Consider the following 15,824-nt stretch of genomic DNA (forward strand, 5'->3'; position numbering starts at 1 on the left):
TGAGCACATCAGAGGGGATGTGTGCACATCCTGTGGGGTTGTTAGGCATGCTGGGGTTGATGGAAGTGTGGTGGAGAGGCAGGGGGAACTTATGCACGCCTTGGTTTGCAACTGTTGCAGGCACGGAAGTGTGACAGTGTGCTGGGGGATGTTTGCATGCCAGGGGGGGAGGAGAGGATGTGCACACTGGAGGCCTCTGGCTTTGCAGAAGCGCAAACCCCCGTGGTGCAGCCAGGAGGACGTCAGTCTGGCCCGCCATGGTGGCTGTCCCTGCGATCCTGCAACTTCTGAGGCAGGAGGCAGGACTTGCGCAGCCACTCCTGGGCGCTGATTGCCTGCAGGCGCTACTTCAGCTCAGCCTGCAGGCTCTGCTTGGCGCGCTCACAGCTGCCACCGCAGCCATGTGGGGAGTACAGGCCACCCTCTGCTGGCCTGCCTTCCCTGTTCAGAGGCTCTCTGCGCTGCTCACCTGCCCAGAGTGACTGAGGCTGGGCAGAAGCCAGGTGTCCTGCCCTGCCCAACTCCAGCCAATCCGCCCCTGTGCGAACTGCCGCCCCGCCCAGCCAGGTCATGGATCTGGTCTCGGTCCCACAGGCAGCCTCACTCCCTGCTGCCCTGCCTGGAAGGGTCATGGATCCATGTCCCAGGAATGTGGGCAGCCTCACACACTGCCGTCCCGCCCAACAGGTTCACGATCCGGATCCCGGGACTGCGGACAGCCTCTAGCGCTGCTGCCCCATCCGGCAGGGTCACGGATCTGGGTACCAGGACCTCAGACAGCCTTGAGCGCTGCCGCCCCCGCCTGCCAGGTCATGGATCCGGGTCCTGGGACCATGGACAGCCTCGGGCGCTGCCGCCCACCTTCAGTATGCAAATTAGCCACCATCTTCTTGGCGATTAATTTGCATATCATGCTGATTAGCCAATGGGAAGCATAGCGGAGGTACGGTTAATTACCCTATTTGTCTATTATTAGATAGGATAGTATTCCATTGTGTAGATGTACCACAGTTTTCTAATCCACTCATCAGCTGATGGGCACTTAGGCTGTTTCCAAATCTTAGCTATGATAAATTGTGCTGCTGTGAACATAGGGGTGCATATAAATTATCCTTTCTGATTGGTGTTTTTAGTTTCTTGGAATACATTCCTAGAAGTGGGATTACTGGGTCCAATGGAAGTTCCATTTTCATTTTTTTTTTTAGGAAACACCATACTGTTTTCCACAGTGGCTGCACCAGTCTGCATTCCCACTAACAGTGCATGAGTGTTCCTTTTTCTCTGCATCCTCTCTAGCACTTGTCGTTGGTTGATTTGCTGATGATAGCCATTCTGACAGGTGTGAGATGGTACCTCACTGTTGTTTTGATTTGCATCTCTGATGATTAGTGACTTTGAGCATGTTTTCATATGTCACTTGTCCTCTTTCGAGAAGTGTGTATTTAGGTCCTCTGCACATTTTTTGATTGGATTGTTTATCTTCCTTTTGTTAAGTTGTATGATTTCCCTACAAATTTTGCAGATTAAACACTTACCAGAGGTAACATTGGCAAATATGTTCTACCATGCAGTGGGCTTTTTAAAATATTGTTTATTTTAATTTTACTACTATAATAGCAGGGCTATCTTCTTTCTTAGTTGTTGAAAGAAGATGCCAGAAAATGCATCTGAAGTGAACTTGAAGATGGTTAAATTCTTATGAAGTTACTGTGAACATTATGCATGTGGCTGAATTTAGCTGTGTAACTGATAATTCTGTGAATTAATTTCCATGTAGAATGAAATATTTTTTAGTGCATTAGTTTTAAAAAGTGATCATTTAAGCTTGTATATATATATATTACTCAACACTAACCATATAATTGTTTAGAACTTAGACCAACAGAAGATTTTTGTGTGAAGGTTATTGTATTACTAACACAGATAAAAATCTACTTTCAAATTCTTTACAGATGATTCACCTCATTATGCTTGCATCTGGGTGGACTTCATCTACCTCCTGACTCATGGTACCCAATGGCTCTGAGCATTGAGCTGAGCCCTCAGGAAAAACATTCAGCTGGATCTGACTATTCTGGGTGAGTCAACACCTGGAGTAACCTTGATGAGAGTTTAGGTTGAGCCTCTGAGAACGAGTTAGTATTGACTGTAGTTCTGGCCCAGGTGAGGAAAGTGGTCCCAAGCAATGTTCTGGGAGGCATGTGAAGAAGAAAGACCCCGGCCTTCAGGAAAATGCTGTACATAGAATTTCACACCTTTTGCTGGGAGAAAGGAGTTGGACCTGTCCACAGTACTGCAGAGAACCCTGTGTAATGTTGTGATAAAATAAACAATATTTATTTGTCTAAAATCCTGGTTCCTGGCACAGAACTTCTAAATCCCTTGGAATTTCCACAGTGATAGGGACAAAGGAGCATTTTTGTTATTCATAAAATGTCCATTTCTACTATACTTGCAATTATGCTAATGAGGTAACTCTTGGAGGATGAGGGCTGGTTACCAGAGGAACTAGCCATGTGGCAGTGGTTCTCAACCTTCTGGCCCTTTAAATACAGTTTCTCATGTTGTGACCCAACCATAAAATTATTTTCGTTGCTACTTCATAACTGTAATTTTGCTACTGTTATGAATCATAATGTAAATATCTGATATGCAGGATGGTCTTAGGCGACCCCTTTGAAAGAGTCGTTAGACCCCCAAAGGGGTCGCGACCCACAGGCTGAGAACCGCTGGATTAGAGGGTTGGAGCTGTCAGCACTCCCTGCACCTTCTTTCAACAGAAAATTGGAGATTCACATAATCATCAATGACCAATGATTTTATCAATCATGCTTCCACAAAAACCCTAAGCGGCAGGTTTTGGAGAGTTTCTGGGTTGATGAACACATTGGGGTGCTGGGTAGTTCAGCATGCTCTGAGCGGGCATGAAAGCTCTGAAGCCCTCCCTACATACCTTGCCCTATACAGCTCTTCCATTTGGCTGTTCTTGAATTGTATCCTTTGTATAAACTAGTAAGAGTAAGTAAAGCACTTCCCTACTGTTTTAGCAAATTATCAAACTTGCGGAGAGGATCCTGAGAACCTCAAATATATAATTGGTTGGTTTGAAGTGCAGGTGACAACGTGGGATGGGCAATTGGCTTTTGCAGCAGAGGATTAAGCCCTGACCTGTAGAGTAGGGCTACCTCCAGGTAGTTAGTGTTAGAATTGAATTGTGGACATTCAGCTGGTGTCGCAGAGAATTGAGAATTGCTTGGAGTGGAAAATACACGTGTTTGCTGTCAGAAGTGTTGTAAGTAGAGAAAGAAACTCTTTCCTTTACCCTGAGTGACTGCATCTTATTCTGCTGAAGGCTCCATGAAGCAATGTCCTGGGAGCCAGTACAGGCAGCTCAGCAAGTGTTTACTCAGGGAAGCAATTGTCAGTTGGACCTGAAGGCAACTTTTGGTTCTATCCTTAGAATCGTGAAGGTCTAGAAGTAGAGTTTTTGCCTCATTCTTGATTTTTCCCCCCCTCTCTAATCAAGGTCTTGAAACCAATATGGATAGGATGTTCTGGGAAGGACTAGACAGAGAGAGAGCTGTCTCTGGTATCAGATGGAATTGTGATCATATTACATTCAGTTAAAATGAATTTTCCACAATTATAATCATCACTAGGACATTGAAGATAACAATAAATCAAACACATCCCAAATGGAAACAAGAAACCTTGTAAGCAGTTGGATTTAGTAAAAGAAATTACTGATCTATATGCAAATAAAGTTGAGATAGTCCACGGCTGTAGAGGGACATGGAGTTTGGATAGATGTCAGCATAACCCTCTATGGTGATGCTTCCCTCTAGAAATGATGACTAGCTATTTCCATCTTGGCTTGCATTTTTCATGTGGTGTTCTTCCCCCTCCCATTTTCATTTCCTAGTATTATTTGTGAGGTGAGCTGCCTGCTACTGAGATTATAAGGTCTTTCAAGGTCAGAGAAGGACTGACTCATGTATCCCATGTGTTCTCCCTCTCCTTCACCCCTAACCTAGTGCTGTGTTCTGTTTTGTTTTTCTACAGGTTAGTAAAAAAGAATAATTTGATGTATTTTTTGTTTATTTGTGTGTCCATTGATGATTTCACTTTTACTTGCAACAATTGTTTATTCTCTCATTATGGAGGAAAATGCAAAGAAACAAATTTTCTTTCCCCTAGAGCCTCCAGAAGGAATATAGCCCTGAGAATAATTTGTGTTTCGCCCTGTAAGACCCAGTATTGGACTTTACACCTCCAGAAATGTCAGGTCATAACCTGTTGTTTTAAACTACCAAGTCTGTGGTAAATTATCCCAGCAGCAATAGGACTCTAACAGTGGGTTTCACATTGTACCTGTCAGGGTATATTGCACATAATAGGTGCTCTTTGAATGTGTATAAGTGAATGGTCAAGTTTCTAAAACGTCTCTTTTTTAATTATGATGAAGGGGTTTTAGAAGTAAATAAGGATGTTTCTGTGAGGATTCCAGACCAGTATGAAATGCTGTGACCAGGCAGTTTTCTTCCAGTTTCTCTCTCTCTAGTATTCAAACCTGCTAACTTTCAGGCTAAAGGACTGGAGGGAAGTGGAAAGAGCACAGTCTTTGTAGCCAGCAGACTGCACCCAAAGTTGGGGATGAGGATGTGGATGAAGATGGCATGATTAGGACTTTTCCTAAGTCCATGAGACACATTTATTTGTCAAGAGAAGATTAAAATTCTTTATAAAGGAAATGTGTACTGTTGAACCTCAGAGGTAAGGCAGGGGAGAGTGGATGGGAAGAGATCAACCAATGAACTTGAGTGCATATATGCATAACCTGTGGACACAGACAATGGGGTGGTGAGGGCCTGGGGCATGGGAGCAGGCTGGAAGAGGAATAAAGGAGGACCCATGTAATACTTTCAACAATAAAGATTTCTTAAAAATAAAGGAAATGTCTAAAGAAATAAAGCTGGCCCGGCTGATGTGGCTCAGTGGTTGAGCATTGATCCAAGAACCAGGAGGTCATGGTTAGATTCCCAGTCAGGGCACATGCCCAGGTTATGGGCTCAATCCCCAGTGGGGGGTGTGCAAGAAGCAGCATATCAATAATTCTCTTGGGTCAATTATGTTTCTATCTCTCCTCCCTTCCTCTCTGTGAAGTCAACAAAAAGATATTAAAAAAATAAGGTTGAGGTAATAATTTGTTTTTGTTATCCAAAATGGATTTGGCCATGTTTCAAGGTGAGGATCGATCAGTCACAGAAATATAGTTAATCAAGGTCAGGTAGAGGGAGGCTCTGGGGTTTAACTTTTCAAAGATGCCCTGAGTGTTTGTGTACTATGGGTGCTCAGTTGAAACACATTGGTCCCTGGCCGGTGATCTCAGTGGTTAGAGAATCAGCTTGTGCACTGAAGGGTCATGGGTTCAATTTTAGGTAAAAGGTGTGTACTTGGGTTGCAGATTTGATCCCAGGCTCTGGTTCGGGTGAGTGTAGAAGGCAACCAATTGATGTGTCTCTCTCACATTGTTTTTTCTCTCTCTCTTTCCTTACTTCCCCTCCCTCACTCCCTTCCATTCTCTCTGAAGAAATCAGTGGGAATAATAACCTGGGGTGAGGATTAACAACAACAAAAGAAACCCAGTGGGCTGCCATAGGCCTACCATAGCAGAGTGAGTTGACTCAACCATCAAGTAGTGTGGACTACTGGGCCAGTTTCCAGAATGGAGGATGTGGCAGTAAACTTAGGGGTTGTGCAGCTAACTAGTCAATTCAGCAGTGATATCCTGCAGAATGTTTAGCAATTAGGTGTATGAAGGAGAATGCTAAAGAGACCAGCAGGTGGCAGCCACCACAACAGGAAAAGCCTTTCTCAAGGAAAGGCCTTCTGAGTGATTAAGCATTATCTTTTCCAATAAAAACTACACACTTTCTAAAAGTATGTTTAAATTTTCAGATTGAATTAAGTTTCAACTGGATTGAGACTTTAATTTTTTTCTCCTGCTAACCATGAATGGAGGGGTGGGGTGGGGAGGAGGGGGATATTGCATTCTAGACTAAAATAAGGAGAGTGAAACTTTTCTCTATATCATCTGATTTTTACTGTGCCCTTCTGCAAGGTGATTCAGATTTCTTCTTGGGTGAGCTTTTCAGAAGAGGGAAGAGAGGACCAGAGTGTGCTAGGGGCAGGGGCCTGACAAAGAAGAATTACTGAGTAGGCTAAGGGGCAGGGACCATGGGAGAGAAAAATTGCTAATTATCTCACTAGAAAAGCAATGTATTATGATTAAACCCAGCCAGGTGTGACCCTGCTCCTAAATTTTATGTAAACTTTTTACCCTGCCAGTACCAGGAACAGCTAGTGAACCACTTTGCAGTTTGTTTTTTCTTTTTAAAAAAAATACTTTGTAGTGTTGCAGATAAAAGGTCTTGCTGTACTCTCAGTCAGCACTGCAAGCTGTGATGCTCATATGGAAGGAACGCAGCTGCAGTCAGCTGGCCAACTTAATAAAGGCTCTTAAAATTTAAATTCTGAGTCGGTGGTCTATCTCGTTGAGCTAACCCATAACACAGAGAAATCCATACTAATTTACCTTTTTTTCTTCCTCTCTTCTTTCCCATCCCTGTTTCCTTGTCTGTCTTTGAGTGTGGAAAGTTGAGAGGGAATTTAAACTTGTATCCATAGCCTATTTGTTCCTATGTGATTCTCCCTTCTCTCCTTTCACGAGAATGCTCTCATGACAGGAAGGTTTACAATAAATGCCCCCATTCAGCAACCCTTTACTGAAGATTCAGTACATATGAGGCCCTATGATAAATACAGGGCATATGAAGAAGGCAAGGCTGGCCTTCATCTCCACACAGGGTGCAGGGGAAATAGGCATTTAAATAACTGGTTGTTATAAAATAACCATTTGAAAAAAAAAGCAGAGACTTACTTTTCTACTGATTCTTCTGAAGCCTGTGTCTGTGAAGCCATCCCTGACTCCCAATCAGTTACGTTCTCTTCATCTTTGGCTAACAGTCTACCTTGCATTTCCATGCCACTTACCATATTTTATTTTGTCCTGTGTTCATTTTCCCTACCAGCCTGTGTGCATCTTGGGAACAAGATCTATGTCTAATTCACTTTGTAAAGCTCTGGGTCCTGGCAAAATTCTAGATGCACAGAAATGTTAAGTGTGAAACAGTGTCAATCTCAGCCTGTGCAAAGATATATGTTCAAAGATGTTAATTGTAATGCAATTTATAATAGTGAACATGTAGGAACCTGGTTGCCATCTGGTAGAGATCCGTTTAAGTACAAATAAATGTATGTTATTCAGGCATTAAAATTATTAAAATAGACCAATATTGTTTATCTCAAAAGATGTCCTTAGGAAATTATGAGGGAAAAGGAGATTAGAGGACAGTCTGTATACTATACATTATTATATGTGCACTATTACACATATTTAAGTATGTGTCCATATGCCTGGAAATATTGTCATTTAATTGTTCACAGAAGTTTATCTGAGAGGTGGGATTTTGTGTTTTTAATTTCCTTTTGTATGTTTTTCCACATTAAAAAGTTTTTTCAATGAGTAAATGTTATTAAAAGCGATGGGCACACCATGCAGTGTGCAAATGATGTTTTATTTAGTTGTAAGAAAGTGAAAGATCAGACAGAGGCCAAAAACCAGGACTACAGGTTTTATTAGAGGAGAAAGACCTGCCCGACTGTCTCGCAAGGGAAGGACAGCAACATGTGCAGGGGTGACACGCCTTTTGAGGGGCGGAATGGGAAGGGGTAGGGGCTTAGTGTATTCAGCGCACACTGATTGGTGGCTTACTGTGTGGTCCATATAGGACAAGGGCTTAGGGTATTTGGCAGGTGTGGATTGGTAGTCCAATGTATAGTCCATATAAGGTACATGGTTAGTCACTCAGGTATTTCTGGGCTGCAGGTTATGTCATACTCCGCCCACCAGTTAGGGGAAGGGAGGATCTATCACAAAGAGTTTAAAAATTCCATCAAAACCTGATTGCACAGATGTTCCTGTAGATGGCCTACAGCAAGCATGTCAAACTCACTGCCGACGGGCCGCATGCCTCGTTTATTTGGCCTGTGTCAGCCTTTGAGTTTGACATGCTTGGCCTAGAGGTAGTTTAGGTAGTGCTCACTGATGGGCAGGTCTGCAGGTGGCAATAGCAAGGCTCATTTTGGAACCCTGTTTTGCAACCAGTATGGCAATGTCAGTGTTTGGACTCCTCAGGGCAGGATTCATCAAATTGAATACACAATGGAAGCTGTCAATCAGGGTGTAGCCACAATTGGTCTGAAATTTAAAAAACAAAACAAAAAAAACCTACGTAGTGTTGGTCACACTGAAGAAAGCACACTCAAAACTTGCAGCTCACCAGAAAAAATTCTCCATGTTGACGTATTGGTATTTCAATTGTGGAACTTCCTGCTGGCGCTAGACTGTTATGTAACTTTATGCTCCAGGAGTGTTTGGATTCCAGATTTGTATTTGACAGACCTCTTCCTGTGTCCCCTCTTGTATCTATAATTGGAAGCAAGACCCAGATACCAATGCAAAGATATGGCCAAAGACCATATGGTATTGGGCTGCTTTTTCCTGGTTATGATGATATGGGCCCTCATATTTTCAAACCTGTCTCTGCTAACTATTTTTGACTGTAGATCTGTGTCCATTGGAGCTCATTCTCAATTAGCTTATACTCACAGGATAGACATATGTCTGAGTTTATAGAATGCAATTTGAATGAACTGGTTAAGCATAATCTGCATGCTTTAAGAGTGACACTTCCTATAGAACAGGACCTAACTATGAAGAATGTTTCCATTGGAATTGTTGGTAAAAATTGGAGTTTATGATTTAAATGATGATGATAATGTGTCTCCATTCCTGGAAGACCTTGAAGAAAGGCCACAGAGAAAGGCACAGCCTGCTCAACCTGATGATGAACCTGCAGAAAAGGCTGATAAACCAATGGAACCTCCATTTTATATGTGTATTATTATTCTATATGTGTAAGAACACAGGAGTATGTATGATGACAATAATCCATACCAGGGGTGGGCAACTAACTAGTCAATCTCTGACTCAAAATTCTTCTGCGTGCCAACCCTAATATTTTGAGAACACATTATGATTACCTGATATCTCTTAAGGTTTACATATGTGAAGAACCTTGAAGAAATAATAAAATTAATTCGCGCGACAAAAACACAGTATATGACGCCGTGGCCAGTTTGGCTCAGTGGATGGAGCATCGGCTTGCGGACTGAAGGGTCCCAGGTTCGATTCCGGTCAAGTGCATGTACCTTGGTTGCGGGCACATCCCCAGTAGGAGGTGTACAAGAGGCAGCTGATCGATGTTTCTCTCTCATCGATGTTTCTAACTCTCTATCTCTCTCCCTTCCTCTCTGTAAAATCAATAAAATATATTTAAAAAAACAACACAGTATATGATGATGAAAAATACATTTATTTTTTAATGTATACATGTTAAATAAAATTATATATTTATCTAAGATGCACCTACACTGAATTTATCTGAAAAATAAAAAAGTCGATATTAAGAAAAAAATTGTAAATGGAAAATTATAAGAGAGGGTTTCGTGTTCCAACAAAAGTTACTGGTGTGCCATGTTTGGCATGCGTGCCAGGGTTGCCCACCCTGATCTATACTTTGAACCAAAAGATGCAGTGGTGAAATGGTATGTTTTAGGAATCAGTCTAGATGTGAGTTCTTTCTAAGCACCTTCACTGAAATCATATAATGGGGTGCATTTTTCACTGAGAGGGTTTATATAATCATTATCTAGAAAATATATGTATTAATGTTTTTATATGAAGAACATAGTGTCTTTGTGGTTTTAAAGACAATGGTAAAATAAATTGTTTCATCTGCTGGGAGAAAATACGGATGGCCTTTTCCTATTATGCATAGGACAGTCTCCCACAAAAAGGATTATCTGGCCTCAAGTGTCAACAGTGAAGTGGAAAACATCTATCAGAATTGTCCTCATAAGGTTCTTTACTACCATGTGGTGGTCAGAGAAGGGCCTATAAGTTCCATGCAGCTCCAGAGTGTTAGGTCGAAGAGAAGCTCAGGAGCGGATGCATGCCCCGCAAGGCAAATGGTGACAGAGATAATGGTCCCTCCCTGGAATTCCTAACAGGTCAGCGTGCCAGACAGATGGCCACACAGATACTGGCTCCTCCCTGGAATCCACAAAGACCCCACACAGATACTGACTCCTTCCTGAATACCGAGACTACCCCCACTGTGGGAACTTCCTCAGCTCATGCCCCCCGCCCCTCATTAAACACCTATATAAAAAAGAGCCCCCCTTCCCTGTTGGTGCAAACTCACTGGCCCTGTCTTTGGGGCTCTTGGGTCTCGCCCGAGAAATCGGATTAAACCTCTTTTCCCTTTTCTGACCAGTTTGATTCTCTTCCTGTGTCATGAACCTAACACAGAGGAAATTCAGATGATTGAAGTAGGGCCTCAGAAATAAGATGGAAGGCCATAAGATGGATAGCTATAGTTCGAATGGGAGGCAGGGGAAGAGCAAGGAAAGTTTATGGTTGACAGGGTCTGTGATGATATTATGAAGACCAGTATTTGGTTGTGAGGCTTCCAATCTGTATTTGTAAAACCTACATTAACATTTCCAGTTTCATTGTGACTCTAGAGACCAGGATAACTATGTGCTGAGGCAAGAAAGGCATCCATTTCCAAGGCCTAGGCTTTCTTATTTGACCCCAACCTTCTTCTTTTTTTTTTTTTTTAATATATTTTATTGATTTTTTACAGAGAGGAAGAGAGAGAGATAGAGAGTTAGAAACATCGATGAGAGAGAAACATCAATCAGCTGCCTCCTTCACATCCCCCACTGGGGATGTGCCCACAACCCAGGTACATGCCCTTGACCAGAATCGAACCCGGGACCTTTCAGTCCGCAGACCGATGCTCTATCCACTGAGCCAAACCGGTTTCGGCAACCCCAACCTTTTTATCCTCACCCTGAAGGCCATGCAGAAACAAGTTTATTTTTGTTCTGCTCATCAGCTTTACCTATCTTTTTTCACTCTCCAGTTTTTTTCTAATTATTGCTTACTACTGAGTGACCCATCTGACAGCCTTGTCTCATGCTCCTATTCACTCTCTCAACTGGGTGTGGACCACTGCTTACTTTCCTGCCTGCTGGTCACTTCTGGAAGGCCTACATTCTCTCACCTCTCAAAAAAATGTTTCTCTTTTCCAACAGGTGTAGGAATCTAATGCAGCCCTTCTTTCCTTTTTTTCACCTTCTTTTTGAAAAATATGTTTTTGTTGATTTTGGAGAGAGATGGAGAGAGTGAGGTGGGGGGGGGGAGAGAGAGAGAGAGAGAGAGAGAGAGAGATAGAGAGAGAGATTGTTTGCCTCCTGCACCCACTTTGACCTGGGATTAAACCTGAAACCTGGGTATATGTCCTGACCTAGAATCAAACAATTGACCTTTTGGTGCACAGGGCAATGCTCAACCAACTGACCCATATGGGCCAGGGCAGGACACACTGTTTCTTTATTCTTACAATCCCATTGTTCAAATCCATTTAGATAATAGCAGTCTTTATCAAGGCCATGTTCTATTAACCATTGTTACAACTCCCTATGGGTAGTGGACTCTTGGTTTCCCACCTGTTTCTCTTTTTAGGGTAATTGCAAACCTCCTGGTTTCTAGTGGTTAAGTGCTTGCATATGATTTCTATTACTTTTGAACTCCATCATCTCCATAAGTGTTAATGAGTGAGAGCCACCAATGAACATTCCTAATGCCTCAGTGAATATTATTTCCTTTGGGTGTGGGTCTTCTGGCTTTACACCATTTAACCGTTCCAGCATGGCCATCACACTATCAACTTTTATTTTTTCTTTTATTCCAAAAACTCGGGTATTTATATTGTGCTCAGTGTGGGATTTTGCTCTCGCTAAGCTTTTATGAGCCTCCCTTTTTCTAATCCTCTGAGGTTCTAGAGATAGACGATGCATTAAATCTCATATCTTAAGAATGTGTCCCCAAGACAATGGCTTCATGCATATCCAGTCTTATGTTCCAGCTTCCTTCCCCCTCAGCTCCCGGACAAGGGATAAGGTGTCTTCCTGGGAGGGTCAGGCAGCCAGAGTCCCTCATCCCTACCAGCTCTGAGTTGCAGAGGGTAAGTTGCAGGAGAGTGTTGCAGAGAGGCTGGGACTCATTCTTCCTCCCATTCCTACTTCTTGGGGTGGAAATCTTAGCACAGCAATGGCAGGATGGAAACACTGGGACCTCATTGTTCTTGCCTTGGCTCCCTTGTAGGGCAGAGATTCCATACCCAGAAAGGCAAGCCAAGAAGCCTAGAGGCTACTGCTCTCCCCCAGTGCCTATAGCACTGGCTCAGAGATATTTTCCAGGAAAAAAGGAAGTTTATAATAATAGAGATCCCTAAAGATCTACCTAAAAGGAACTGACTTTATCTGAAACAGCATGGGGGAGTTCAAGCCTAAGGGTGCTATTGAAAATAATGTAGATTTTTAAAAAAATATATATTTTATTGAGTTTTTACAGAGAGGAAAGGAGAGGGATAGAGAGTTAGAAACATTGATGAGAGAGAAACATTGATCAGCTGCCTCCTGCACACTCCCCACTGGGGATGTGCCTGCAACGAAGGTACATGACCTTGACCAGAATCGAACCTGGGACCCTTGAGTCTGGAGGCCACGCTCTATCCACTGAGCCAAACCAGTTACAGAGAAAATAATATAGATTTTGATGGTAAGCATTAAGTTTCACAGGGGTGGGGAACCTTTTTCTGCCAATGGCCATTTGAATATTTATAACATCATTAGTGTGGGCTATACAAAACTATCAACTTAAAAATTAACCTACTATATTTGGTAAAACATTTCATTAACTCACCCCAAATGCCTTGACAGGGCCATACCAAATGATTTCTCAGGCTTTATACAGCTCATGGGTCTCTCAGGTCTGAAGTTCCCCACCCCTGATTTAAGAGGAGACCAATCTATATAATAAAAGGCCTGTAGCCATAATGCTGGAATGCCAGAATGACAAACAATGGGACACCAGGAGGTGCATGGAGCACCTCTCGGTCGGTCCCTCCCCTCAGCCCACTCACTGCTACCAGTGGCAGGGCAGAGCAGGGCTTGCGGCTCGCATAGCGAGGGCGTGCTGGTGACTTTTCACACAGTGAGCTACTCACACACAGTGGCTTTGGTCTTGCGTAATTTCGTACGCTGAGCCTCTAGTAACTCCATAAGAGCCAAACAATGGATTGAAACAGTGGATTTACTTTTACCTTAGATGAGGAAGGCTGTCAGTAGAGCAGGCTTTGGGTAAAGATATGTTTAGAATCCAGTTTTGAGCATGTCAAGCTTGAAGATTTAAGACATCCAAGTGGAGGTGTTAAGTAGGAATGTGTTTGATAGTTGGACAGAGGTGTGGGTGAGACATGTATTAGGGGTCAATGCCATGGGGACTGAAGACACGTTAAGAGAGAGAGTCTAGATATAGAAGGAAGTCCAAAGATTGGGCCTTTGGAGGACAATAGCATTGAGAGTTCTAATAGAAGAGGAAGAACCTACCGGTGTAGGACAAAAAACAAGAGTGCAGTATTCTCAATTCCAAGTGAAGAAAGTGTGTCATGGAGGAGAGAGGGGTAAATGATACTGGTAGTGAAACTGGACACAAAATGGGTCCAGGCTGCCCATTACTACTTGAGCCCTTGACCTATGCTAGCATTGAGAGGGAGTTCTTTTTTTTATTTATTGTTTATTATTAAATCTTTATTGTTCAGATTATTACATTTGTTCCTCTTTTTTCCCCCCATAACTCCCCTCATCCCAGTTCCCACACCACCCTCTGCCCTCACTCCCCACCCACTGTACTCATCCATAGGTGTACAATTTTTGTCCAGTCTCTTCCGGCATCTCCCACACCCCGCCCCCCCCCCCCCCCCCCGCCCCAAGAATAGTCAGTCTATTCCCTTTCTATGTCCCTGATTCTATTATGATCACCAGTTCATTCTGTACATCATCAGATTATTCATTCACTTGATTCTTAGATTCACTTGTTGATAGATGCATGTTTGTTGTTCATAATTTGTATCTTTACCTTTTTCTTCTTCTTCCTCTTCTTAAAGGATACCTTTCAGCATTTCATATAATATTGGTTTGGTGGGGATGAACTCCTTTAGCTTTTTCTTATCTGTGAAGCTCTCTATCTGACCTTAATTCTGAATGATAGCTTTGCTGGATAAAGTAATCTTGGTTGTAGGTTCTTGAATATTTCTTGCCATTCCCTTCTGGCCTGCAAAGTTTCTGTTGAGAAATCAGCAGACAGTCGTATGGGTATTCCCTTGTAGGTAACTGAGTTTCTTTCTCTTGCTGTTTTTAAGATTCACTCTTTGTCTTTTGCTCTTGGCATTTTAATGATGATATGTCTTGGTGTGGTCCTTTTTAGATTCCTTTTGTTTGGGGTTCTCTGCGCTTCCTGGACCTGTAAGTCTATTTCTTTCACCAGGTGGGGGAATTTTTCTGTCATTATTTCTTCAAATAGGTTTTCAATATCTTGCTCTCTCTCATCTTCTGGCACCCCTATAATTCTGATGTTGGTACGCTTGAAGCTGTCCCAGGGGCTCCTTACACTATCTTCGTATTTTTAGATTCTTTTTTCATTTTGCTTTTCCAGTTGGGTGTTTTTTGCTTCTTTGCATTTCAAATCTTTGACTTGATTCTTGGCTCCTCTAGTCTGCTGTTGGGTGTCTGTATAATATTCTTTATTTCAGTCAGTGTATGCTTAATTTCTAGTTGGTTCTTTATCTCAACATCGAGGGTCTCATTAGATTTCTTGAGGATCTCACTACATTTATCAGCAGTTTCTAGAAAATTATTGAAAGACCTTAAAAGTGCGTTTTTTAGCTCTATATCCTCCATTTCTGTCATGTTTCTTTGTCTCCGCATTATTTATGCTTTCTTGGTGCACCCCCTTGTGGTCTTTGTGCGCAGTCTTGTTGTAGTTACGCCTTGATTGTTGTCAGCAATACCGGGGGTGATTTGACCTCCAGGCTAACTTGCTATGAGAGTCAGCTGTGTCTGCAGTGGGAGAGCTTCTGTGCTGGATCTCTAGGGCAGTGCTAACCTAGCGTTTGCCTGAGGCTATCCAGCAAATGCCTCAGTGCAGGGTTTGGGCGGGGCGGGTCCCTGGGGATCTACAGGGTGGGCGGAGCGAGCAGTTATGGCTGCTCTCAGTTCTGTCCCCAGGGGCTCTGCCTCACAGAGTCCCAGCAACCTCTGCAAACCTCGGAGAGAAAGCTGCCTTCGAGCTCCGACCAAAGCCAGACTGTCCCGCTTCTCCCGTTTGAGTCTGGGTCCCTAGAGACTCGCCCGGATCTGGAGTTCAGAGTCTGAAACTCCCTCCCAATTGAAAACAACAACCGCACCCTCCGCCGCCAGACCGCTCAGCATGCACTCCGCACCTGAGTATTTCACTTCAGCACTGTGCCTCCTCTGAGTCTGGGTATGATATTGTCTTTCCTCCTAGTTGTAGAATTTCCACTCAGCCAGCCTTCCTGTGGTTCTGGATGATGTCCGTTCCGTCTTTTAGTTGTATTTTTGAAGTGGTTGTTCGAGGCAGCAAACTCCGGCATTAACCTATGCCGCCATCTAGAGAGGGAGTTCTAATAGAAGAGGAAGGACCAGTAAAGCAGAGTGATAGAGGAAGTAAAGAAAGAATTTACTACTCTCAGATCCAAGTGAAGAAACTG

At 43.0% G+C, this 15,824-nt stretch overlaps 1 protein-coding gene, 1 long non-coding RNA gene and 1 pseudogene across 2 annotated transcripts in view; 1 reads left to right on the plus strand and 2 right to left on the minus strand.

Annotated features, from left to right (window-relative positions):
• Positions 1-15,824, minus strand: part of LOC132240925 (uncharacterized) — a 220,938-nt gene that overhangs the window by 139,986 nt on the left and 65,128 nt on the right. The window lies entirely within an intron of this gene.
• The window catches only part of LOC132240922 (interferon-induced very large GTPase 1-like), a 154,424-nt gene that overhangs the window by 101,581 nt on the left and 37,019 nt on the right, over positions 1-15,824 (minus strand). The window lies entirely within an intron of this gene.
• On the plus strand, positions 8,168-9,043 carry LOC132241673 (proteasome subunit alpha type-1-like; annotated as a pseudogene).

The sequence above is a fragment of the Myotis daubentonii genome, chromosome 9, assembly GCF_963259705.1.
Source record: "Myotis daubentonii chromosome 9, mMyoDau2.1, whole genome shotgun sequence".
In the NCBI taxonomy this organism is placed as follows: Eukaryota; Metazoa; Chordata; class Mammalia; order Chiroptera; family Vespertilionidae; genus Myotis; species Myotis daubentonii.